Below are 26,023 nucleotides of genomic sequence, written 5' to 3'. Positions count from 1 at the left end.
AATGTATTATAAGATATTATAAGACCCAGACCAATGAGGAAAACAGTGAAAAACCTCAGAATTTAACATTCTCTAAATCACACATTCTCAAATTTGTAATAAAGAAATATGAGGGCTGTTGGGTATCAAGTGTGGTAGTGGACACAAAGCATAAAACATGTATTACCAATAGGAAGTGCTCATTAGTTACTGCCTTTTGTATTCATTTATTCAACTAATTTTAAGTGCCTACAATGGTCAAGCCCTATGTTAAGCAATAGGAATACCAAGATGCGCAAAAACAACCATGGCTTTCCCTCAAGGGGCATACAGAGCCGCAGTGAGGATAAACATTAAATGTATAAATACAAAATGATTGTGAGAGGTGGAGTTATGGGAACATGCATGCAAGGGAAATTTGTCCTAAGCAAAGAAAGGGAACAGAGAAGGTTTTCCAGGGAAATCTGAAGGAAGAGTAGAAGGGTCGGAGAATTGAAGTATTATAGGCAAAGAGAGCACTATGTGCTTATGAACCCAGTGTTTACTATGAATGCCTACTGTGTTCAATGACTTTTGCCTCATAAGTCTATAGATAAGGTATCAATCATCCTTTCACAGAAGAGAAAAACGGAAGCTTAGAGAAATTAAGTAATGTGGGCAAAGTCTCACAGGATTCAGCAAGTGATAGGTTTACAATTAGAAATTTCGTTGGTTATATTGGAAGCTTGTGATCTTTTTTAATTTGGACATTAATATATTTCAAAGGGCAAATGATAGAACTCAGGATTTGCTTATAGAAAGGTGCTAGAAATCAGGCATTAAGTCTATAAAATTTAGAGTAAGGTTCAGAAGGGAAAGAAAAGAAAACTATAAAGATATTTTATTGCATCCCAATTTTGTTGTAGGTTGAGAACCACTGGGTGTAAATCCTATTATGGGAGAAATGCTAAACTGGAAGTCTTTGGAATTTCCTTTCTCTTCCGTAGAGTAAGACAAAATTGGCTCTGTTTCCTTGCAGAAATTATATATGTTAATATTGCCATGAAAGGCTTGGAAGATGAAGATTAATGATTCTTATCACATCCCTAGTTAGATTAATGCAGAAGACAGATGTATTTTGGAGAATGATGGTGGATTATTATAAGCTTAATCAGGTGGTGAATTCAATTATATTTGATTTTCTTGATAAGGTCTTTTCACTAGAGAAAATCATTACAGTCCTTTGAATCTGTTATGTAGCTATTTAACTGGCAAATATTTCCCTCCTTTATTCTGTAAATAAAACATAGCAGAAGCAGTTTGTTCTTACCTGGAAGGGAAAACAGTACACCCTTACTGTTCTGCCTCAGGATCCAATCAGTTGTCCAACTTTGTATCATCATTTTGTCTAAAGGAATTTTGTCCATATCACTGTTTCACAGAAAGCCATGTTGGTTCACCACATGTATTGCATCCTGATAATACGAAGAGGAAAAGAAATAAAGCCTGGAAGCCTTTGTAAGATGACTGTGTCAGAGGAAGAAGATAAATATCTCAATACTATGGAGGTGGAGGCCTGTCAGCTCTTTGAAATATCTGGGCAATATCAAGATTTCTACTTTAGATGAAAAAACAGCTTCATTGACCCTGTATACAATCCTTTGGATTTTTTTTTTGAGGGGTATATGTCTGCTTTAGAGTTGACATATTTCATTTCTGTGTGTGTTTCATGACCCCAAAGGTTTCCAGAATGAGAAGAGAGCTCTTTAGCTGGGCCAGGCAAGCAGCTGTGCCACTCTGCTTTAATGACCTAGCACATCTAGTGATGATGAAAGCATCTGTGGCAGACTGGGAGGCTGAAAAAACCTACATCAAGCTACAAGAGGGGAATCTGTAACAGAGGGCCCTGAATGTTAGAAAAAAAAATAATTCTTTCTTTGTCAAGTAACTATACCATTTTGAAAAGCAGCTCTTATTTGTAACTGGTTCAGTAGAGACCGTAGGACTGGGGGATGAAGTGAGCTGAGTCACCCCTCAAAAATGATGCTATCTTAGCTGTCTGGCAATTAAATTGAGGGTAAAAAGCAATAAGGTGATATTTTAGATACTGTTTAGGGAATCTGACAATACAGGGTAAATGCATTGCAGGCAGTTTGGAATAGACGGCAGAATCACACTTGGTCTGTTCAAGAAGCAGCAAGGAGGCAAATTTGACAGCAAGCAGGGGAACAAGTGGAGGAGGCAGAGGCCCAGTCTGGTAGGGTCTTAGAGACCATGGTGAAGACGGGATTTCGTTCTCACTGAAATGGGAAGTAAGTTTTGTTGGAAGAGTGTCATGATAGAACTTATTTCTGAAAAGGGTCACTTGGAATGCTGTGTTGGGGAACAGACTATAGGGAGTGACTGGGAAAGAAGAAAACAGGCTAGGAAACCATTCATTGCTTTAGGAAAAGAAATGATGGATGAGGCTATAGTGGTCGTAGGGAAGGTAGTGAGAAGCGGTTGAATTGTGGATATGCTTTGCAGGTAGAACTAACACAATTTGCTAACAGATTGGATATGGATATGAGAAAAAGAATGGCGTCAAGGTCTGAGCAATGGGAAGGATAAAGTGGGCATTTACTGAGATGGGGAGCACTTTATGAGAAGGAGACTGTGGGATAAGAAGTAATTTTTTGGATATATTTGTTTTGAGAGTCCAATTAAATAAATGGAGATATTGAGTAGGTAGTTACATGGGTGTGGAATTTAGCGAGAAGGTCTGGAGTGGTAATATAAAGGTGAGAATCCCTAGCATAGAGGATATTTAGAGCCAAGAGATTGGATAATATCATCTCTAAAGAGAATTAGGGAGGGAAGAAATATCTAAGGACAGACCCCTTGGGAACTTCAGTGATTAGAATTTGGAAGCGGAGGAAGATCTAACAAAGAGGACAGGAGGAGTGAAGTAGGGAGAAATTGGAGAAACAGGGTTCCCAGAGGCCAAAATAAGAAAAGTTTCAAAGAGGGAGTTGAGGAAGGTTGACCAGGATGTGGATTGATTACTGACCATTGGATTTCGCCAAATGGAGGTTTTTAATGACCTTAAAAAGGGTTCTTTAAGACCAGATGTGAGTATGAATGCCAGACTGGATCAGAGTAAATTGGAGGCAAGGAAGTGAAAATAACTAATACTGAAAGCTTTTTTGAAGAGAATAAATAGGCTAACGAATAAAGTGATGATGATGATGATGATAGGGATGGGGCTTAGGTATGAGCCCAAAAACATGTTCTCCTTTCTTTTCCGTCCCCTCCCCTCCCCTCCTCCCCTCCCCTCTCTTCCCCTCCCTACCCCTCCCCTCTCTTCCCCTCCTCACCCCTCCCCTCCTTTCTCTTTTTGAAATGGAGTCTGGTCTTGCTCTGTCATCCAGGCTGCAGTGCAGTGGCGTGATCTTGGCTCACCGCAACCTCCACCTCCCGGATTCAAGCAGTTCTCTGCCTCAGCCTCCCAAATAGCTAGGATTACAGGCATCCACCACCACACCCAGCTAATTTTTTATTTTTAGTAGAGATGGGTTTCACCATCTTGGCCAGGATGGTCTTGAACTCCTGACCTCATGATCCACCCTCCTTGGCCTCCCAAAGTGCTGGGATTACAGGCGTGAGCCACTGTGTCCTGCCCAACATGTACTTTTTCTTACTGTAATTAGGAATCTGACTACCAAAATTGTTTAGTGCCCTCTGTCATTAGAGGGTCCAACACTAAGTCCCTGATTTGATACTAAACCAGGAGAGACCTGGCATTTATGTTGTAACAGTCGGATTTTCTTGGAAACCTTCCATCTTGGAGAAGGCGGCAGTTTGCCCTCACTGGGATAGATACATATTACATATTCTGGGTTCAGGTGGGTTTTTCTCCCGCATCAAGATCTTGCCAGCACCATAACCACCATACCTCCTTCTCCCCCTGAACACTTCCAAGAAATTACTGAATGTGGTTTATAGTACCATATTCTACACAACATTATTTCTTCCTAAGGAATTCACATTAGAGTGAAAGAAGTAAGGAGTTGGGATGCTGCCCTGGGATTTGCTGGTACTATTACCTACACCCCATCACCCATAAGCAACTGGAGTGCTAAAAACAGTAGGATGCCACGTAGGATAAAATTCTTTCTTACACTATACAACATACTTTCTGAATCAACTACCAACATATGGTGCTGCTTCTTATATAACTGAAATTGATGGATCCAGTCTCAAACACATAGCCGCTTTCACATTTTAACTGACTCACAAAATTTTTGCTTTCTTTTTTTCAGACTAGTTTCTGAGTTTAGCTTGAAGTAGGGCAATGCTTCTAGAGATACCAATTGATTTATTTAATTGGAAGTAGATTCGGTCACCTGCACATTTCATGCTGCTCAGGTAATTAGGAGAGGGGTTACAATATTTGGCTAGGGTGATTGATTCTGATGAGGAAGAGGAAAGAAGGTTGTTGCTATTCAGTGTGGAAATCCTATGGGGTACTCCTAGTATGAGCAATGTCAGCGGTAAATTAACATGACGACTAGAGCAACCCTATATAGGCAGAATTATAAACTTTTTCTGGAATAAACATTTCGGTTATGCCACTGGGTAAATCATAAAGTGAAAATTATTTTTTTTCTTTCAGGCATATTTCGATTAAAAATCCCAATTCGAAAGCATTATATATAGCCTAAATTTGTTGAACACAACATATTTTCTACTGCTTAAGAAGTAAGGAAGAATATTAATAATTTTTTAAATTATAATTTAGGGAGCAATGATACTTTTTAAAAAGAAAATTGTTTTTCTGATGGAGAATGAAACAGGGTTTTCTGAAATTGTACTTGTAATATATCACAAAGCAAGGGGGAAATTATAAAAAAAAAAGCTATGATTTATTTTTCTATGTTGGAGTTAGAGAAATGTCTGATTTGTTGAGTTGAAGCATGCAGACCAGAATTTTCATCCTGATTCAGTTTTTTTTTTTTTTTTTGGTATGGAGACAGTCTGAATGAGATCTCAAAACTGAAGCATGCACTTTTTTTGTGCTTTAATTTTACATAATCAAAATAAGGATAAAGCTTATCTTCCTTATTTATCATGCCTACAATTACATGCATTAGCTTAGTTTATTTAATACAAATTTCACAGTTGAAAGAATGTTTTAATATTGTGACAAGGAATATCTAACACAAAATCTATAATATACAGGTTTTCTTTAAGATAGCAATAAACACATAAGTCAGTAACATTAAACATTCTCTTTTCAAATTTCACATTAAAAGTCTTTTTGTAGGCTTTTATGCCACACTTTCAGTGGTAGGAATGTTACATCTTTTGCTGTGGTTGGAAAGATTAGAATAGAGATGACTCGATAGGTATACACAACCATAGCACTATTGTATTTTTGGTTTTCCCTTCTAATTTCACTGCCTCTCAAGAGAACTTCGCTATACCAGTTAGATAGACAATTTAGAATTGATTTAGAATACAAAGTATGCTTTGGAATATTTTATTTTTTAGCAAAATGTTTAGAGATATTAGATGGTGAGGTAGAAGGGAGGTGAGGATGAAGTGGTAGAATAAAGGGAAGTAGCATCTGGGGAGTGCTTCCCATTAATGAGTTGTCCTAGCTCTGTATTACAAATGTTCTCATTCGATCTGGTGAGAACTCTGCAAGAGAACTATTGCTACTCTCAGTTTATAGGTCAGGGAATGGAGACTAAGGTTAAATAAGTTGCACAACTTATGAAGTAAGGGGTAACTGTAGAAGTTGAATTTAGCTCTCTGTCTAAAATAATCAAAGGGAAAAAAAATTGATGAAAGAAGGCCTGAGTTTTAAGCACACTGTGGAATCTTACAGAGCCGACTAACTGTCCAACTAGTAATTCTTGGTGTATTAATTAGGTGAAAGGTGAGCCCCCAACTCACAGAAAGATCCCGCCAAGTAAGGTACTGCAAAACACTGAATGACTAATTCTCCAAACAAGATCTATAAAGTTTACTGATCTGTGTGTGTGTGTGTGTACATGGTGTATGCTTAGAAGGACTGAGTATTTAAATGCCATGCTTATTTGACACATGGGTCCTCAACTATAAGGGCTTTGGGAACGTTTAAGTCATCAGCCATGGATTTGAATGAAAGACTTTACTTGTCAAGTATGATTCTACAGAGATACATTTTCTATAGAAGAATAGATACTCAAAAGCATAGCCTATTTCATCATTGTCATGTACAAAGATGGGAAAATAAAATGAACATAAGATACCTTAGAAGTTTCTATTTATATAGTTGTATGCATTGAAAAGTATCTGAGCAGTCTGACCAAAGAAACTGATTTAATTATCCTGGATCCATTCTTTTTTTCTAGTCTAATTGATCAAAGAACCCATTTAACATTAAGAATATATAAGCATTTCAGAAAAAGCAAATCAATGAAGTGCATTTCAAAGAATACTCTCCTAGGCTTGTGGCTTAGTTCAAATGCTTTAAGAACATCCTATTAGTATGTAAAGCAAAGCTCATATAGGAAACTAGGTACTTAATGTAACAGCCAGAAAGGCAATCATGACACAGTCTCTTTTCCAATATAAACTACAGTCTTTAGGGTATAGTAGTTTATTTTGCAGTCATTAATTTTTTCCACTTCTCTCTCCTTATGTCTCACTTCTGCTTATTTTGTTGCAGTAATCAATACATCAAAGGAAAAAAGAATTTTCAGTGTACATATCTACGTAAAATGGTGAGTTTTGTGAATATTAGGTATCAGATTTCTCTGACCTGTTTTTGTTATCTCCAAGTCTGGATTCTGGACAGGGAGGAAGACATGAGGGGTCGGTGGGGAATTCATGTGTAAAAGGCAACTGAATTTCTTCCTGTGCACTCAGGGAGAGCCTTCTGCTCAGGATGCTGGAGGGTACTCATGCAGGCTACAGGACATGGTAGCAAATGGTTAAACAGCATGGGAGAGATCAGAAGAATATTCGTGCAATTGATACCAACCAGCGATTTCTTGGTCAAAGTACGTGGCCAGAATTTTGAGAGTATGTTGACAGAAATTAACCATTGATAAAGACTGTGTTTGAACTTTGCAGACCCAGAACTCAAAGGTTTTTAAAATACATTAACATTAAAAAAAAAAAAAAAGGCCGGGCGCGGTGGCTCAAGCCTGTAATCCCAGCACTTTGGGAGGCCGAGGCGGGTGGATCACGAGGTCGAGAGATCGAGACCATCCTGGTCAACATTGTGAAACCCTGTCTCTATTAATACAAAAAAATTAGCTGGGCACGGTGGCGCGTGCCTGTAATCCCAGCTACTCAGGAGGCTGAGGCAGGAGAATTGCCTGAACCCAGGAGGCGGAGGTTGCGGTGAGCCGAGATCACGCCATTGCACTCCAGCCTGGGTAACAAGAGTGAGACTCCGTCTCAAAAAAAAAAAACAAAAAAAAACCACTTTCTAGTTTAGATGTTATGAATCAGATTGATAAATCAGAAGAAATAGAAAACTTGGATTTTATTCTTTTGCTCTACAAGTATTTATTAAGCATTAGTTATGTTGCTGCCATGTTTCTGGATATTAGTCTGATCTCTGCCCTACAGGAACTTACCAAGAATAACAGACAAAATATAAAAGATCAGATAGGCCAGGAGCATTTCCTTCAAGCCACACATTACTGAAGGAACTGGAAGTGAAAACTAGACAAGAATTGTAGAATTGTAGATTGTTGTATATATTTATTCATACTAATATTTAACCAACAAAGTCTTCTCATGTAGGGCGATGGTTTAGATTAACAGAGGTTAAGTGTACAGATGTTGTGGCCAGAATGCCTAGTTCCCATCTCTTGTTTACTGCTTAACAGCTGTGTCACCTTGGGCAGTTTATTCAGCCTCTTGTTTCCTCAGTTACCTTGTCAGTCAAATGGAGACAGTGTTCACACCTACCTTGAAAGGCTATCCTGAGGATTAAATGAGCTAGTGCCTGTTAAATGTCAGAATGACACCTGGTACATAGGACACGTGTGATACATTTTGCTACCGTTGCAATTTTAACGTGTTGTATTTGCTATTGGACAGTCCAGTGACTTTAAATTCTTTGTTGTCATTTCAATAACGTTATTTAAAGAACTTTCTAGTTTCCGTCGTATGCTCAATTTTTTGAGTGGTTTTTGAGTTGTGAAGGGATTTCTGAAGTGCTATGTGTCTTTTTTAGGCAGAAGCCTTTACAAACCAGTGTCCTAGTTGTCATTGTCACATCCTTTCTCCTGACTTGGGGATTGTGGAATCAAGGGTCCACATGGTGCCGTGTCAGCTCCAGCTGGCCCCCACTGGCCATGTATCGTGAGCCAGAAATAAATCTTTGCTGTTTGATTGAACTGTCTGAGATTTCAGGGCTGTATTTGTAGCATTAGCTCACATACCCTGATTAATACATGTGGTATAGGCCAGCACAGAGGCAATGTATATAACATGATAATTATAATATATAGTGCATTGTAAGTGCCTAAAATTGTATTATTTTATGGTGATTATCATGATTCTGTTATTTGATCTGAAGAATTTCTCATGAAGATAAAATGGCTCAAATTTGCTTGTACGATTAATTAGTGAGTACAATATTCAGCCTAATTTTTGTTGTATTCGATTAAGTATAGTCTCTCTTTCTCTTTCCCTGCAGAATTGATCAGTCAGTGTCTATCAGGCCCTGTGCCTATGTTATAAAATGGTTGTGAACCCCAATATCTTCACTCTTGATCTACTGAAAATTGTCAATTAGTTCGGTTAAAAAGCCATCGATTGAGCACATGTTATGTACCGGGAGCTAAGTTAGGTGGCAGTTAGAAAAACCTGGTATTAACAAAAATCATTCTTAGGAAGCTTGTGATGAGGTACATTTTGCTTAGACTCTGAAGAATTATGTGCACAATGCTTGATGTTTTCCCCATACCATGGCACTATTAATTATGGGGTGTGGCTACACCCTGGAAGCCTGGGGTAGAGGACTGAAGAGGAAGCACAGAGACCTGGAGAATCCACCTGGGTAAATTGTGAAGTATCTGCAGCAAAAGAGGAGCTTGGGGATGAGAGTCTGCCTGAGGCTGGGAATGAAGCGAGCAAGGTACACTTTGCTGATTTTCAGTTGCAAGGCTTGTTGAAGGGAAGAGAAAAAAACCTGTAGAGTATGTATTTTATAAACCTGTTATTACAGTCACCATTTATACTTCAGTTATAGGTTTTAAGATGAAGGGCTTAAGAATATAGGAACGCTATCATGATGCAATGCTTTTCCTTTGTGCCATTTTTGGTCCCATTTGGAAGTCATGATGGTCCATTTCTAAAAGCCGATACATCTTTTAAAAATGTTTAAATTGCAGTTGATTGCACTGACCTAGGGATCTCCTAATATCTAATTCTTGCATGAAAATGTAACTAGCAAGATGACTCCTGCTGGCTTATAATATGCTTATTACAAAAAAGCCCACTTGTCAGACACAGAGCCTTGATGTGGATATTTGAACATTATGAAAATGAATTCATAAGCCAAATCTGTCTGTCAGATGTGTTTAATTTAAATGTTCTGATGGGTGATGAGACTCAGCATGAAGGCATCCAAAATTGTCTTGTAAAATAAAAAAAAAAAGAAAGAAGAAGGCTAGAAGAAATTTGACATTTATTTCAAATTAGTTCATTTGACATTTGGAATTTAAAGTTTCTGGTCAAGAACAGTTTTGATTTTTCAAATTTAGACTTTACCACTTATGAATCAAGTGTCATTCCATTGGTGTTTTCTTCTTAAATGACTGAGGTTATGTATTTTAGCACAGATCACCTGTGGAATGCTGGACAGGTCAATTCAGTAATGATAGAAGCACTCTTTCCAGAGCTTCTGGGGTGAACAGTGCTACAGATTGCACTTTCTAAATAAATACAGGTAGCTAGAGGTCATTCTAAGTGGGATATTAAACATGGTTCTTTCCCGGTGAAGTTCTTGTGTGGCACGATGCTCTAGTGTGCGACCTTCTACTTTACAGCTGTGTTTTACTGTAGCTCCTGCATAGACGCATTATCCAGACTTCTTGCTCATGTCTGAGTGGCCCAAAGCTGTTTGGAGGCCCACAGCCAGACGACTGTTAACTCTGGCCCACCTGCTTCAGTTCAAGGCTTAGAGGAGCTCACTGTTGCTGCTTTTCTAATTCCTGCAGTTCAACTGCCCTGTCATCATGACGATGACATCCTTAAGACCATCAAGTAGGTGCACTAGAGAAGTAAGTAATTTGTTTGAGTTAGTGAGGATGATAATGGTGCAGGTTGCTTTTCAAATTAGGAGCAGTGTCAATGTACAGCACAGATTTAGAAATCAGTTCTGCAGATGGGTTCTCGGTGCTTCTTTACTTTGGATCTTTGTCTAGCCCTCTGAGTTTAGCCTTATTCTTAACTTTCAGACATTGCCCAATTTCTCAAGAAGCTTTTCCTTGATCATAGGCTTTCCTGAACATCTATAACCTCTTTCCCCCACTTTTTTTTTTGTTTTGCTTCTCAAAATATGTTAAAGTATTATTCCATGAGGTTTTTGTGGAGCTGTTACTCTGCAAAACTAGGCACTGAATGAAAGATAGGATTAATGAAGCATAAACTAGTTGGGGCTATTAGATTTACATGTATGGAACACTGAAGTAGCATGGCAGCATCAAGAACTGTGAAGGGTTTTATAGTTTACCTTATGTGTAAACTTACAAGTAGGCTTGTCACAGTTTTGCATGGCCTGGCAGAAGACACAGACAGCTCAGATTTTATTACTTACAGAGCAGCATGCTACATAAGCATTAGCATATTTAAGTCATTTCCCCTTGCCTCTGAGTTCCACAGAAGAGATGCAGGGAGGCCAGACGAATGGAGAGAACACCATGCCTAGGGAACCTGAATTTTTTGTAATAGGCAGTAAGCATGCCTGCCCTTTGGCCTATAAGGAGACATTATATCTTCCATGGCTGTTTACTGTAAAAACATCCTTGAAAAGATAGTGTTGAACAAAGGGCAGTTCTGCTTATAAGATGTGGAGAAATGCAAAAGACCTATGAAGAGTTGTCTTCTAATAGGTAGCATCTTCCAAGATAAGTTGTGTAGGCAGTACTTGCTAGAGAAATTCAGTTAAAGGAAATAATAAACTTGATTTTCAATTCCAGACTCACACTACTTTAGTTATTTAAGAAAGATTTTTATAGAGAATATTAACATTAAGAAGTCTTTGGAAGATGGGAAATATTTGAAGGGATGATGATGTTAATGGGTATTTTGTGAAAGATAGTATGAGTTGGGATATACTCATGGCTGTGATGTTATGAGGATGCACTGGTTCAGCCTCTAACTTGTTAGGCATCTTCATCCACACTGATCAGTGTCTTTGTACTGATTGTTTATGTCTTTGAATGGTAATTATGGCATTTGTATGGTTTGAAAGTACTATGGTAGTGGTTGGTTTTTTTTTTTGTGAGACAGAGTCTAGCTCTGTTGCCAGGCTGGAGTACAGTGGTGCAATCTCTGCTCACTGCAACCTCGATCTCCTGGTTCAAGTGATTCTCCTTTCTCAGCTTCCCAAGTAGCTGGGATTATAGGCACACACCACCACACCCAGCAATTTTTTGTATATTTAGTAGAGACAGGGTTTCACCATGTTGGCCAGGATGGTCTCGACCTCCTGACCTCCTGATCCGCTCATCTCGGCTTCCCAAAGTGCTAGGATTACAGGAGTGAGCCACTGTGCCCAGCTGAAAGTAGTATGGTTTTACTGTTGCAGTTGGTTACTCTTCAATCTAGGTGGCCAGGTAAAGTCCTTTATTTTTATTTGCTAAGTCTGGCAACTCTATCTTTGGTACAGTAGGGCTGGGTCTCCACAGTGAAGGAGCCTGAATCTGACTGGCATCCATTCTTGTAGGTAAGGGGAAGCCATTAAAGGCAGTTGAGTAGAGTTATGTAAAAAGAATTGTTTTAGGCCTGGCGCAGAGCCTCATGCCTGTAATCCCAGCACTTTGGGAGGCCGAGGCAGGCGGATCACGAGGTCAAGAGATCGAGACCATCCTGGTCAACATGGTGAAACTCCGTCTCTACTAAAAGATACAAAAATTAGCTGGGCGTAGTGGTGCGCGCCTGTAGTCCCACTACAGGTGGGACAGCTACTCGGGAGGCTGAGGAAGGAGAATTGCTTGAACCCAGGAGGTGGAGGTTGCAGTGAGTCGAGATCGCGCCATTGCACTCCAGCCTGGCGCCTGGTGACAGAGCAAGACTGTCTCAAAAAAAAATTGTGTTTTAGCAGAATAAAAATGATAATGGTGTGCTGGGCTAGATGATGAATCAAATCTTTCTGATCATCAGGATAATTTCCATATCTCTGGCTTTGAGAAGCAGTGGAGAAAATTTAGAAGATAAGCTTACATTTAGAAGATAAGCAACTTGGTTGGGCTCGGTGGTTCACACCTGTAATTCCAGCACTTTGGGAGACTAAATCTGCTTTCTGTACTAAACTGAAACTGTGTTGGTTACATATAAGTCAGTCATTCAGAAAGTAAAAGGATAAAAAAAAATTCAAAAAAGAAAGTAAAAGGGGCCAGGTATGGTGGCTCATGCCTGTAATCCCACCACTTTGGGAGGCCGAGGCAGGTGGATCACTTGAGGTCAGGAGTTCAAAACCAGGCTGGCTAACATAGTGAAACCTCATCTCTACTAAAAAAAAAAAAAAAAACAAAAAAAAACAGCCAGGCGTGATGGCATGCACCTGTAGTCCCAGCTACATGGGAGATTGAGGCAAGGAAATTGCCTGAATTTGGGAGGTGGAAGTTGCAGTGAGCCAAGATCATGCCACTGCTCTCCAGCCTGGGTGACAGAGTAAGACTCTGTCTCAATAAAAAAATCAACAACAAAAAAAGGAAGATAAGCAATTTAAGATTGGGCTTCATGAAGACAGACAGTGGATTCTGTGGATATGGTATAAATAATATGGGCAACTGTGACTCAGAGTATGGGTATGACATGAGTGATACATAATTGTTTGGTGTGGAGTTCATGCACTAGTGACCCAGCTAAGCAGTGGAGAAAGACAGAGATACCTGGCTCTCTCTCACTCACTAGTCTCTGAGTCAAAAGGGTCAGAGGAAGGGAAAACTTTAGTAGAGAGGCCGGTAAGGAATAAATGATGTGAATGCATTGTTTAATATATGTTAAAAGGTGAACGAAAAATTGGGGTAGGGAGGAGTTTTCACTTATTAGGATGCAGATTAGGATGAGATTTCATTTATATAAAAGAGTAGTGGGCTTTGGTGCCATGGGATTGATGAGGACAAGTCCGATGGATAAAGCAGTGGGTTGGCCACTGGAAAGGGGGATGCATTAACAGAGGGAGTGTTAGGTTCCAGAGAGGAGTGTTGAGAAATCAGGACGTCTGATCTGGTGAGAGCAATTTACAGAGGAGTGGGTCAGGAGTGCTGAGGGGTGAGGAATCAGAAGGCAAGTAGGCAGGCCCTCCTTGATAATCTAAAAGGAAAGTTGGTGGGGCTTCACTGAAACAAAATTGTCATCTCTGGGTTTCAGTGAGGACACTCAGATGGAATTTAGGCTCTTCGTGGACACCATTTGGAGAAAGTAGATGATTCTGGGTAGTAAGTAGAAGATAAAACTAATATTAAGTCAATTTTTTTTTTTTCTGATTTGATTTATTTTTCCCTTGACAGAGCAGGTGCTATAAATTACACTAATGACTGACACTGGGGAGTTCTAGTGGACCCTCTAAGGGTCATGGGCATAAGAGGAGGAAGGGAAACATTTGAAAAGGGTGTTGTTACGGAAGCTTTAGTTGATAACATATTTCAGAGTGAGATACACAATCATGATACAAAAGTTTGAGAGGAGATATCTGTTCTAAATTTAATGCAAGATTGAATTTTGACCATTACAGAGGACTGAATAATCTAATTACTGCAACTATGTCATGAGACTTGAATGAATTTTAGGTGTTTTTATTACCCTAGAAGTACCAGAAACATCAAGGTTGCCAAGAAAGATCTAGCCTATTAGGGTGGATTTTAAGAGATAGTAGGAGATAGAAATAAATTTGGGAGATAAAATGTGAGATAGAAATAACTTTTGTAGAGACGAGCTCATCTAGAAGTAGATTAAGAGGAAAGCATCAGTTTCCAAGCAGTGCGATACTCTCTGCAATGTACTGAATGTTTATGTACCCTCCCCCTCCAAAGTGATATGTTCAGATCTTAACTCCTAATGTGAAGGTATTCGGAGGCAGAAACTCTGAGAGGTAGTTTCTAATAAAGTTGGAACTCTCCTAAATGGGATGAATACTTTTATAAAAGACACTCCGGAGAGCTCTCTCATCCTCTTTCTGCCATACAATTAAAGATAGCCGTCTGCACCTTGGAAGGTGGCCCTCGCCAGTACCCAGTCATGCTGGCACCTTGATCTTGGACTCCTTGTCTCCAGAAATATGAGAAATAAATTTGTGTTGTTCATAAGCCACCCAGCGTATGATACTTTGGTATAGCAGCCCGAACTGACTCCAACACTCTCCGAAGATATCAATAGGTGAAGCTTAATTTTTATAAAGAAAAATGATTTATAAAATTGGCTGTTGCGTATGACATTGGCATTTAGTATTTAAAATATGCTAGACTGAACTCAAAAATATCTGTTAAGCAAAATGAAAAATATAAAAGTATTAGTGGCCACCATTTATTCCAGGCATATAAGGTATAAACTTAAGGCAAAATTGTTCTTTTTTCTCTATGCATAATACATACTGAGGACTTCTACCAAATATAGGGCATGGAGAACTCTTTAAAAGGAATTCATTGAACAGAATGGAAAATGTATTCTGATTGTTTTCTTCTTAAAAATGTTTTGTAATCTGGGAGTGGTGGCTTACACCTGTAATCCCAGCACTTTGGGAGGCTGAAGCAGGCGGATCACTCGAAATCAGGAGTCTGAGACCAGCCTGGCCAACATGGTGAAACCCCATCCCTACTTAAAAAAAAATACAAAAATTAGCCGGGCGTGGTGGTGCAGTGCGTGCATGTAATCCCAGCTACTCAGGAGGCTGAGGCAGGAGAATTGCTTGAACCCGGGAGGTGGAGGTGGCGATGAGCCAAGGTAGCACCGGCACTCCAGCCTGGGCGACAGAATGAGGCTGTCTCAAAAGAAAAAAAAAATGTTCTGTATTTTTAAGTTTTCCAAGATGCAAATGTATTACTTTTAAATTAAACATGAAAACATTCTAGATTTCTTTTCCAGCATGAGGAATGAGGAGGTTTGTGGGGAGCTGAGAGCATGGACTGACACGATGACTGGTCACTTTTGAGGCCATGACTGATCCCAAAGAGGTAGATGACTCTCTGTGCACGGTCAGTGCTTTCACGATGGCTGGTCACTTTTGAGGCCATGACTGATCCCAAAGAGGTAGATGACTCTCTGTGCACGGTCAGTGCTTTCACGATGGCTGGTCACTTTTGAGGCCATGACTGATCCCGAAGAGGTAGATGACTCTCTGTGCACGGCCAGTGCTTTCATGATGGCTGGTCTCTTTTGAGGCCATGACAGATCCCGAAGAGGTAGATGACTTTGTGCACGGTCAGTGCTTTCTTTGTCTGAAGAAATACGTTTTTGGGCTTCTCGAGAAAGGAGTGCAGGAAAAATGATCTGATATGGATTCTCTTTCTCCTGTGTGTCTTGACGGGTGGTGACAGATAAGACTGTGCTTCAGCTACAGGGAAAGAAGGAGAAGACCAGCAAGAGGAACGGCAAGCTGGGGAAATCAGAAAACTAGGCTAAGTCACAGTGGTTTGCCCAAACAGGTGGCACGCAAGCCACCCAGCAAGTAATGTGGCCTCCGCTGCGGTGGAATCTTTAGAGTAGAACACCAGCACCATGCCCAGAACACAGAGGCTTTTTCAGCTGGAGTCCAAAACGAGAGCATCTGTCACTGAGTCGCTTATAATTAATTCTGCTTTTAAATTAGCAGCTGTCTCAGGACACTTTGCTGGTGGGAGGGTTGGGGACGAAGATACATTTAGAGTGTAATGGATTTGAGCTTGTCAGTTTTAGGGTGGCCACAGCATTCAAGGTTGCTCCCTTCTGAGGGCTGCTCATGTTGATAGCAGTGGTAATGATCCACTTTTGACATCTTTAATATTTCCTTGTCAAAGACGAGAGAGAGAGCGATTTCATTTCAGAATTTGCACCATCAAATTCTCCTGATTCCTCTTTCCTTTTTTTCCTACAGCTTGCATTCATATAATGTGACGGAAACCTGATTTGATTTACAAAAGTTGTCCAATAATTCTGCCAGTTTTGGAAGTAATAGATGCTAATTTTTTTTTTTTTCACATATACCATTTGATCTACCGTAAAGCAGAGATAGCCGAGCACTGTTTAATTCAGGGGTTTGCAGTTGCAGAGTGGAAGAATCTGGCGGTCATGGTGAGAAAGGGCCACTTTTAAATTCTTATTTATATTATTAAAATACTAGTTTATTTCACATGGATATTTTTGTCTCTCCATCATTTGCATGTCTGACCACTGCTGCTATATCTATAACATTCCCTATGTACTTAAAACCATGCAAAGGCTGGAGTTTTATCTTTAAAAACCATCATTTTGGACAACACATTTTTGGCAATGGAAGCTAGACAAATTTATCAACACAGTAGGGAAAGTTCTCACTCTGCGTTATGAAAAGGACAGCCAGATATCAACTGTTACAGAAATGAAATAAGACAAATTTTTTAACAAACTATTTAAACTATTTTCCTTAAAGAGACTTCATCTACTGCCAGAGACCTTGAAGAGCCTCCTGGTCAGTCATCCAGAAGCAGTTCTTCTCATAGTTGCTGCACGGCATCCACTTTGGGAAGAGAAGCCCCTTTTTTATAGTTGCTTGCATTTTTGCTCTAACACTTTCTACAGAACAAGGTCCTTTCAGTGTTTGCAAAGGTTTTTTTTCCTGCTTTTTTTTTGAGGGGTTCTTGACTTTCTGATCTTGGTGTTGATGGTGTTGAGTCTTTTCCCTTCTGGTTTGATGTTTGAGTATGTCATAAAGATTTCTTCACTGGAGACTTTTCTTCAGTTTCCTCATAACTAAAATCATCATCTTCATCTTCATCATCACCATCATCTCTGTTATCGTCATCTTCATCAGCAGCATGTTTTACTTTTTTCTGTGGAACTTCACTACTACTTCTAGGGGCAGATCGCTTTCCAGATATACTTAAGAGCTTCATATTCTCCTTCTCTTCATCTTCTGACTGCATCTTCCTCCGCAGCTACTAAGTGCTGTCTACTAATAGGCACCGGCTCTGAACCGCGCTGCAACCGTAAGACCATGGGTGGTGGTATTGCAAAACCCCCAAGGGAAACCATTGGCTATACAGCCATTTTTGAAGTGCCAGTGTTAATTTAATTGGACGGCTTTTAGAATTCATTGCCTCTGCTTCAGCAGTGTGCGAGTCATCCTATGTACCAGCCCCTAAACTGACTATTCTTAAAGATAAATGTAGCTTGCAATTCATCCTATGTACCAGCCCCTAAACTGACTATTCTTAAAGATAAATGTAGCTTTTTTATCTTTATTCATATTAAAGTGACAAACTTGGTCGGCTTTTAGTTCATAACCAAAAAGATAGTTCTGGGGGACATCAGAGGGTTCATGTTCATGTCCATTGAATCTTCCACTGGGATGGTGGCAAGCACATAGGTGGGAGAAAAGGTAGACAGAGATAAATGACTGCTACTACAGAGAACAGTCATGCAGGATGGAATCACGCCCGCACGAGAGGGCCGCTTTTGCAAACCTTCATAGTAAAGAGGCAATGTAATGGTCTCCATTGCCCTTTGCTTCTGACGGTCCCTCTTATTCCAATGTAAATTATTTCCAATATTGTGTGTTTAGATATAATTTGCTGGATTAATATTTGGTGGCTAGAGTTTCATCATTGGGTATATCTCATTTTATTTATTCTTTAGAACATGATTTGAAGCTTGAGCACAGTAATACCTCATTTATTCAGTGACAGTAACTAGTTGTTTTGTGAGTTTTCCCAATGATGGTAGTTATAGGGGCTAACATATACTGAGCCCTTATGTGCCGGCACTTCGCTAAATGCAATTGTAGTAAGGATTTTCTAAGACGGCCCCCAAGACCTCCACCTTGTGCAATTCATGCCTTGTGTAGTCCTACCTCCTGGAGCATTGGCTGGCTTTAGTGACTGTGAGATGATAAACGTTTGCTCTTTTCAACCACTAACTTGTGGGGCAATTTGTTATGCAGCAGTTAACAATGAATACAACTTTAGATACAACTTCAAATACAACTTCATCGTTTCATCCACACAACAATCCAAATGAAGTAGGTATTACTGTGTTCTCATGGGGTTCCATGGCATTGCCTCAACTTTCAGGCCCTCTGCTTCTCTCTCTGCCTCCTCCCGAGGCTACATACTTAATGTGGCCCTTCCTATTTCTGGCTGTCCTTAGGAATACTTGGCCTTCTTCTCTCTGTCTCTATCCAGCTGCCCTCTTGTAAATTAGCCCCTTTTTGCTGTTGATTCTCCCTAGCACTCAGAAGTTTAGCAGAACTCATTTTCTCCCTCTCGCTGAGTTGTAAAATAACCAGCTCATCTTTTTGATGATGCCAGCTTAAGATGTTCCCTGGAGGTATCTCTATGCTTCGAGCTGTATTTTCCCCACAACACAGGCATTAGACAGTGGCTGTTAGAATAGTTTTCTGCTTTCATGTGTTTAAAAAAATTCTCCTTCTGTTGAACCATTTTTCTTACAACCTGGGGTGGACTGCATGATTTGTATGCAAAATAAAAATCAATAGACTGAATAAGGGCTGAGGGCCACTTTTTCCTAGCACAGGTTCACAGCTTTGTTTTGGGTAATTAGGGCTGCTAAAAGTTAATTTCTACCTAAGTTAGGTATTATTCTAGCTTTTCATTTCATTTCATATTATTTGCAAAAATGGACACATTCTTATTTTATTCCCGGTTAACTCCAGCAACCTTATAACTCACTCATTCTGCCAACATTCTCTTCCTCTCCCGTCTAGCCCCTCCTTGGCTGCTGATGAGCGTTTCTAAAACCCCACTTACATTGGGATGTGATTGATGATCGCCTCCAGCATATCTCCGTTAAGTACTCTGGGGACTCTTTCTGGGATTAAATGCTGATAGTTTCAAAAGATGAAAACTGAATGTTTAGAGTGAGGAACTGGCTTATGAAAGCTGGACCTTGCCTATTAAAAATGATGAAATAAGTTTATGATGATTAAACCACTAATCCTGATTTATATTAAATTACATTCAAGTGTGAATATGAGTAGGAAAAAAAATAGCATGATTTCTAATTGAATGGTAACCTCTAAAATAATGAAAGTCATTTAAATGGAACATAGATACTTCTAATTAATATATTATATTGCTTGAGCTGTATTAGTAGTGATGGAAGCCACACTGGTGGTGGTGATAGTAGGTAGCACGTTAGAATACCTACAGTGCGACACGGATACTGACAAGCACCTTATACACATTGTTTCTTTTAATCCTCAAAACCCCCTATACTATAGGTACTAATACCATCCCACAATTTATAGCCTTACCTTCATTTCACAAATTAGCTTGCTCCTTTTCTCCTCCCAAATTCTAACTATCAGTCCTGTTTGTATCAGTCAATAAAATTTCGTGTTTCTTGTTCTTCTCTTATAGGCATATGCAATACAGCAGTTTAGGGAAATGAAATATTTTCTATCATGAAATATTATATTTCTCTAAATCAAAATTTATTATAGCTGTTTGAAGCTTCCACCTGGGGGAATTTTCTGTCGTACAAGTCAGATAGCTTCCATTTGTTCTGCCCAGTTTAGCTTTTCTCTCTACTTTGCTGGTTAAAATAAAAAGATGTGACAAAAGGAGACATTAATATCCACAAATCCATCTCCTCACAAGTGAAAATCGGTAGCTTTTATGATTCCTTCAGCAAGAAGCTCCTTTTAGAAAAGGGTAGTAATTATAAATAATACTAATAGCTGCTGGCTGTAGTGATAGTAGTCCATTTGTCTTAGAACTCTTTTATGCACTTTTATTTTTCCAAGTGAATCAAGCTGGAATAAAGTTTGTAGTGTCTCTATTATACTTGTGGTCTAGAGATGCGTTAGGAAGAAAAAAAGAGATGTAAGTAATTTTCTTGTCTATTATAATGTACCATAAGGAATTATCAAGCATTACTCCAGTTATAATGTTCTTAAAATTCCTGAGTCTCTCTTTTTTTCAAACTTGTTTAGAGGAATGACTTTGGTGAGCAGGGTGGCTCATGCCAGCTACTTGGGAGATTGAGGTGGGAGGATCACTTGAGGCCAGGAGTTCGAGACCAGCCTGGACAATATAGTGATATTTCATCTCTAAGAAAGGTAAAAAAGAAACAAAAATAAAAAAGAATGATCTTAGTAGGCAATTTTAGATAACAAACAGAAGAAGAGAAAAAAGATAAGTAGGCTTCAAGCTGTTACAAGTGATTACGTTTGAAAATGTGGTCAAGTAAAAGCCAATCCTCCCAAAGCATCCTTAAAAAACAAGTCCTTATGTATTTCTTATTGGAGGATTATGTGTTTAAAATAATTTAGAGAGAGCTCAACAATTCTAGCTTGACAGGGCTCCCACCAGATTACTTAAGAGTGTATGTCCACTGCTTGAACCCTAGAGACTGGGCAGTGAGCCACGGCCATGGTGCCCAGCCAGAGTGGATGTCTCTGAGAACCCAAACATCCTGGAGCATAGCAGGGAACAAACCAAGGAAAACAGTCTCATTACACATACACAGTAAGCAAAGAGCCAGAAAGTTAGCTTAAAGGTAGCTTAGAGACAAGGTGAATCTTAGAGCTGTCCTGTTGCCATCAGGGAGCGCCCTGTATAAGTCCTAATAAACTCATCTACTGGTCAAACTGGACGTGTCTGACTTTGGTCTCTTGGCTCCTTCCCAGCTTGTGGGGGGGGAGGGAGTGGAGGGATGTTATAGTCCCAGGGTTTCCTTTCTTTCTTTTTAATTTTTCTTTTCTTTTCTTTTTTTTTTTTTTTTTTGGAAAGGAGTTTTGGTCTTGTCACCCAGTGGTGTGATCTCGGCTCACTGCAACCCCTGCCTCCTGGGTTCAGGTGATTTTCCTGCCTCCACCTCTCAAGTAGCTGGGATTACAGGTGCCCACCACCATGCCCAGAGATTTTTGTGTTTTTAGTAGAGATGGGGTTTTGCCATGTTGGCCAGGCTGGTCTCAAACTCCTAACCTTAGGTAATCCACCCGCCTCAGCCTCCCAAAGTGCTGGGATTACAGGCGTGAGCCACTGCACTCAGCCCAGGTTTTCCTCATAACAATAATTTTGGCTAAATTATTATACATTATTTTAAAGGAACCAACAAATTCTGTACCAGTCAATATGCTGTTGGGTCACTCACTTTCTGTGTTTGGGTGTACTATATAAAAATGGGTGCTCGCTTCGGCAGCACATATACTAAAATTAGAACGATACAGAGAAGATTAGCATGACCCCTGTGCAAGGATGACACGAAAATTCGTGAAGCGTTCCATTTAAAAAAAAATAACATAGAATAAGAATGGAGTTTTGGAGAACTGCTGATTACATTTTTAAAAAGTCAAGATCAAGGTTAATCATACATATTGCAAGAAATTATATTATGTCTAATCAAAGGATGCATTCCAATGAAAACAAAACAAGTAGTTCAGGTGTTTTATCATAAAAATAAAAATGCATACTTCTAAGGATAAATGCCTTTAGTAATCTCTTTGCTTCTACATATTTTCATTTGCCCAATTACTTGGAATATTTGTGATCACCTCTGAATAATCACTTCATAGTAAGTTATTTAAATTATAAGCGGGCATCGATTCAAGGTAATAGATAAATAGTTCCAATAAATAATAAGCAACGTTTCAGGGATTTTGACTGTGCATACTGCTCTAATGTACTTAATACATGTGGTGAAGTTAGCAAATAAGAAAACTCGGACTCCACAACTCTTTACACGGTCTTGATGTCTTGTTAATACTGCCGTCGACTTAGCAATGGAATTTAGCATTTTATTCTTTCAAATCGACTTTCTCTGCAATATCTGTATTAATTGTATTTTTATTCATACAGAAGTCCTTCTAAATTTCCAGGCTTGGTACCTCAGTTCCAGTTATGATAAAACCCTCATCCTTACTCCTCAACTAGAGCCACCATTTTGCTAGTGCTTGCATTATCATGTGTTTTACATCCCCTTTTCCTCCCTTCGATTTCATTAGTTCAGAATCTTACCAAACCAGTATATTCTGACTATTTTGCATAAAATTATTTAATATTACCTTATAGCAGACAGGATAATAGCCAGAGTCTTCAGCTTGGCATTCAAGATTTTTCATAACATAAACTAAAGCACAGATGTGTGATCTGATTTTCCTTTTATTTATTTCACATCGTACTCCAACCAACTTGAGCTGTCTTGGAAAATGCTATTGTCTTTCTTGCCTCTAATTTTAACTTCTGAGGTTCTTTTTGCTTTCACCCTCCAATGTCTATGCCTGTTGAAGGCCTCTTAACCTCCTCAGATCATTTCAGTTCATAACAATCTTTCCTGCACTTGAAGTCAGAGTGTCTCATTCTCAACTTCATTGTCTATGCTCTTCTTTAGATGTATGTGTCTTATGTCTCTCCTTTGAGCATATTTTAGAGCCTTTAGACAGCATCTAGTTTTTTTTTTAAGTAGTCAAATGAAGCTACTTACAAGAATTGAATGCACTCAATTTTATCATGACAAGAGATGCGCTGTGACACCACTTCTACCTTTCTCAGACTCAAGTTCTCTCAACTTTGTGAGCTGTGTGGGTTATGGCACTCAGGTTCTGAAGATTTTTGTTAAAAGAACATTTCAACAGAGACTCGATTCTACAGGTTTCTCTCACTCTTGCTTCTATAGTCACCACAGAATGAATAGCAAGGACAATACTGTTTTGAATAAATATGTCGATGGAGCAGATTAATCTAAAATTGGCAAAAGATCAGAGGCTATAAAGAACCAGATTTGGGGAGAAAATCTGTTATGAAAGCTAAATTAATGAACCTATTTTGTTTATTTTGCAACTATAAGTAGTAGCTTTCATTTATTTTCCTCGACTTTTATGGTTTCATTTGCTCTGGGTATTTTATTTACTAAAAAAAAATCTTTCCAGATGGTCTCATAAATTATCTATATGTTCCAGAAATTTCAATATATCAGAAATTAAAAATATATTCCTTAAGTGTAAATCACTTCAGCCATTGTGAAAGACAGTGTGGCTATTCCTTAAAGACCAAGAGGCAGAAATACCATTTGACCCAGCAATCCCATTACTGAGTATATAGTCAAAGGATTATAAATCCTTCTATTATAAAGATAAGTGAATGCATATGCTCACTGCAGCATTATTTATAATAGCAAAGACTTGGAATCAACCCAAATGCCCATCAACAATGAACTGGATTAAGAAAATGGGGTACATATACACTATGGAATACTACGCAGCCATAAAAAGGAACGAGATCATGTCCTTTGCAGGGACATGGATGGAGCTGGATACTGTTATTCTCAGCAAACTAACACAGGAACAGAAAACCAAATACTGCATATTCTCATTTCTAAGTGGAAGCTGAACAATGAGAACACATGAACACATGGGGGGAGTTATGCACACTGGGACCTGTTGGTAAGGCTTAGAGTAGGGAGAGCATGGGAAAAAATAGCTAATGGATGCTGGGCTTAATACCTAGGTGATGGGATGATCTGTGTAGCAAACACCATAGCACACATTTACTTAGGTAAGACATTGCACTTCCTGCACATGTACCCCTGAACTTAAAATAAAAAGTTGAAGAAAAAAAATATATATATATCTCATAGACTACTACTTACATGTGGAAAATTATTTGATCATCTGCATATATTCTTTAAATAAAAAACATTGTCTATACTGGTCCAAAGGGTTCCAAATGGACCAGATAATCAGTTGATTAAAATACAGAGTTAAAAATACCTGTTTTAAAATAGGTCTGAGTTCGCTTGGAGCTGAGGACCTAGACCTCAAACAAAGATGTAATAGAGAATTGCTTTCAGTTTAGAAATGGTATTGGCTAAGAATGTCTCATTCCAATAAGTTTAAGCTCCCATTGGTTTTGGAATTGGGACAGTCTGAAACAGTAAACCATAAAATAAGGTGGAACATATCATAATTTTCTGAAAGAAAAATAGAATGTGATATACATATTAAAACAAAGAGTTTTTGTTGCTCCATGGGCTGTCAATTTATTTTGAAAGCTTTCCTCTGAATGGCTAATGGGATGAGGGCCGGAGGGAAAGAGGTGTCACCACACAGGGTAATGGAAAACGAGCTTCTGGAAGATAAACTAATCTATGTTCCTGGCCTGGTCTTGCCATGTAACAGATACATCACCTTGGGAAAGCTACCCAACTTCTTAGTATATCTCCTCATTTTAATATTTCCTTCAGTGAGATAATGAGGATTAGGTGAATTGCATAGCATGGTGCCTGGCACCTGCACACTTAATAACCATTAGCTCCTTTCCCTTCTATTGGTAATAAAAAATAATCTAGTTATGAAATTATATTGTGGAAAATAAGAATTTTATTTTTTAAGAACTAGGTATTTGTATTATTAACAGAATAATAATGTAATATAATATATAAATGTATGACCGCTCGCTCCCTCATATTTTTCCAATAGAAGTATAACATAAACCATATGTGTAATTTTTAATTTTCTAGTAGCTGTATTAAAATGAAACAAGAAATTAGTTTTAATAATTCTTGTTTAACTCACTGTTTCCAAACTATCATTTCAACATGTAATTAATATGAAACATTATTAAGGCGATATTCCACATTCTTTCATTTTTTTGCACTAGGTCTTTGAAATTCAGCATGTATTTCACACTTAGACTACATCTCAATTCAGAATAGCCACATTTAGAGTGCTCAATAGCAACTTATGATTAGTAGTTATTTTATTGGACTGTGGAGACCTAGAGAGATTTTGTGGAACTAAAAAAAGAAGGGCAGAACTATGAAAGACAGAGGACTTACCTGAAAGGCCTTGTTTTTCTTTTTGAGTTTTTATTTTAGAATCGAGGTATAGGTACAGGTTTGTTATAAGGATATATTACATGATGCCGAGGTTGGGGGTATGAATGAACCTGTCACTCAGGTAGTAAGCATAGTACCCAATAGCAGTTTCCAGCCCTCTTTCCCCCTAGTAGTCCATAGTGTCTATTGTTTCCATCTTTATGTCCATGTTTACCCAATGTTTACCTAACACTTAAAAGTGAGAACCTACAGTATTTGGTTTTTCATTCCTCTGTTGTTTGCTTAGAATTACTGCCTTTAGCTGTATCCATGTTGCAGCTAAGGAGATGCTTTTGTTCTTTTTTATGGCTGTGTAATATTCTAGGATGTATATGTACCACATTTTATTTATCTAAACCATCGATGGGCACCTGGTTTGATTCCATGTCATTGCTATTTTGAATAGTGCTGTGGTGAACATATGAGTGCATGTGTCTTTTCGGTACAATGGTTTATTCTCCTTTAAGTATATACCCAGTAATGGGATTGCTGGTCGAATGTTAGTTCAACTCACTTCTTTGAGAAATCGCCAAACTACTCTCCACAGCGGATGACCTAATTTATGTTCTCGCCAGCAGTGTGTAAGTGTCCCTTTTTCTCTGCAGCCTTACTAACATCTGTTATTTTTGGACATTTTAACAAAAACGATTATGACCAGTGTGAGATGGTATCTCACTGTGATTTTGATTTGCATTTGTCTGATGCTTAACAATGATGAGCATTTTTTCACATGTTTCTGGGCCATGTGTACATCTTATTTTGAGAAATCTCTGTTCATGTCCTTTGCCCACATTTTAACAGAGTTACTTGCTTTTTGCTTGTTGTTTTGTTAAAATTC

The 26,023-nt window shown here is 38.8% G+C and overlaps 1 non-coding gene across 1 annotated transcript; it reads left to right on the top strand.

Annotated features, from left to right (window-relative positions):
* Positions 1 to 21,497: 21,497 nt before the first annotated feature.
* On the top strand, positions 21,498 to 21,604 carry LOC135276564 (U6 spliceosomal RNA). Its single transcript, XR_010344125.1, has one exon. It is a non-coding gene; the product is annotated as a U6 spliceosomal RNA (small nuclear RNA).
* Positions 21,605 to 26,023: the final 4,419 nt, after the last annotated feature.

The sequence above is a fragment of the Aotus nancymaae genome, unplaced genomic scaffold, assembly GCF_030222135.1.
Source record: "Aotus nancymaae isolate 86718 unplaced genomic scaffold, 86718_ANA_hifiasm-v0.15.2.pri h1tg000025l, whole genome shotgun sequence".
NCBI classification, from domain to species: Eukaryota; Metazoa; Chordata; class Mammalia; order Primates; family Aotidae; genus Aotus; species Aotus nancymaae.
Note: the sequence above shows the minus strand (reverse complement) of the source record. Positions and strands in the feature narration are given on the sequence as shown.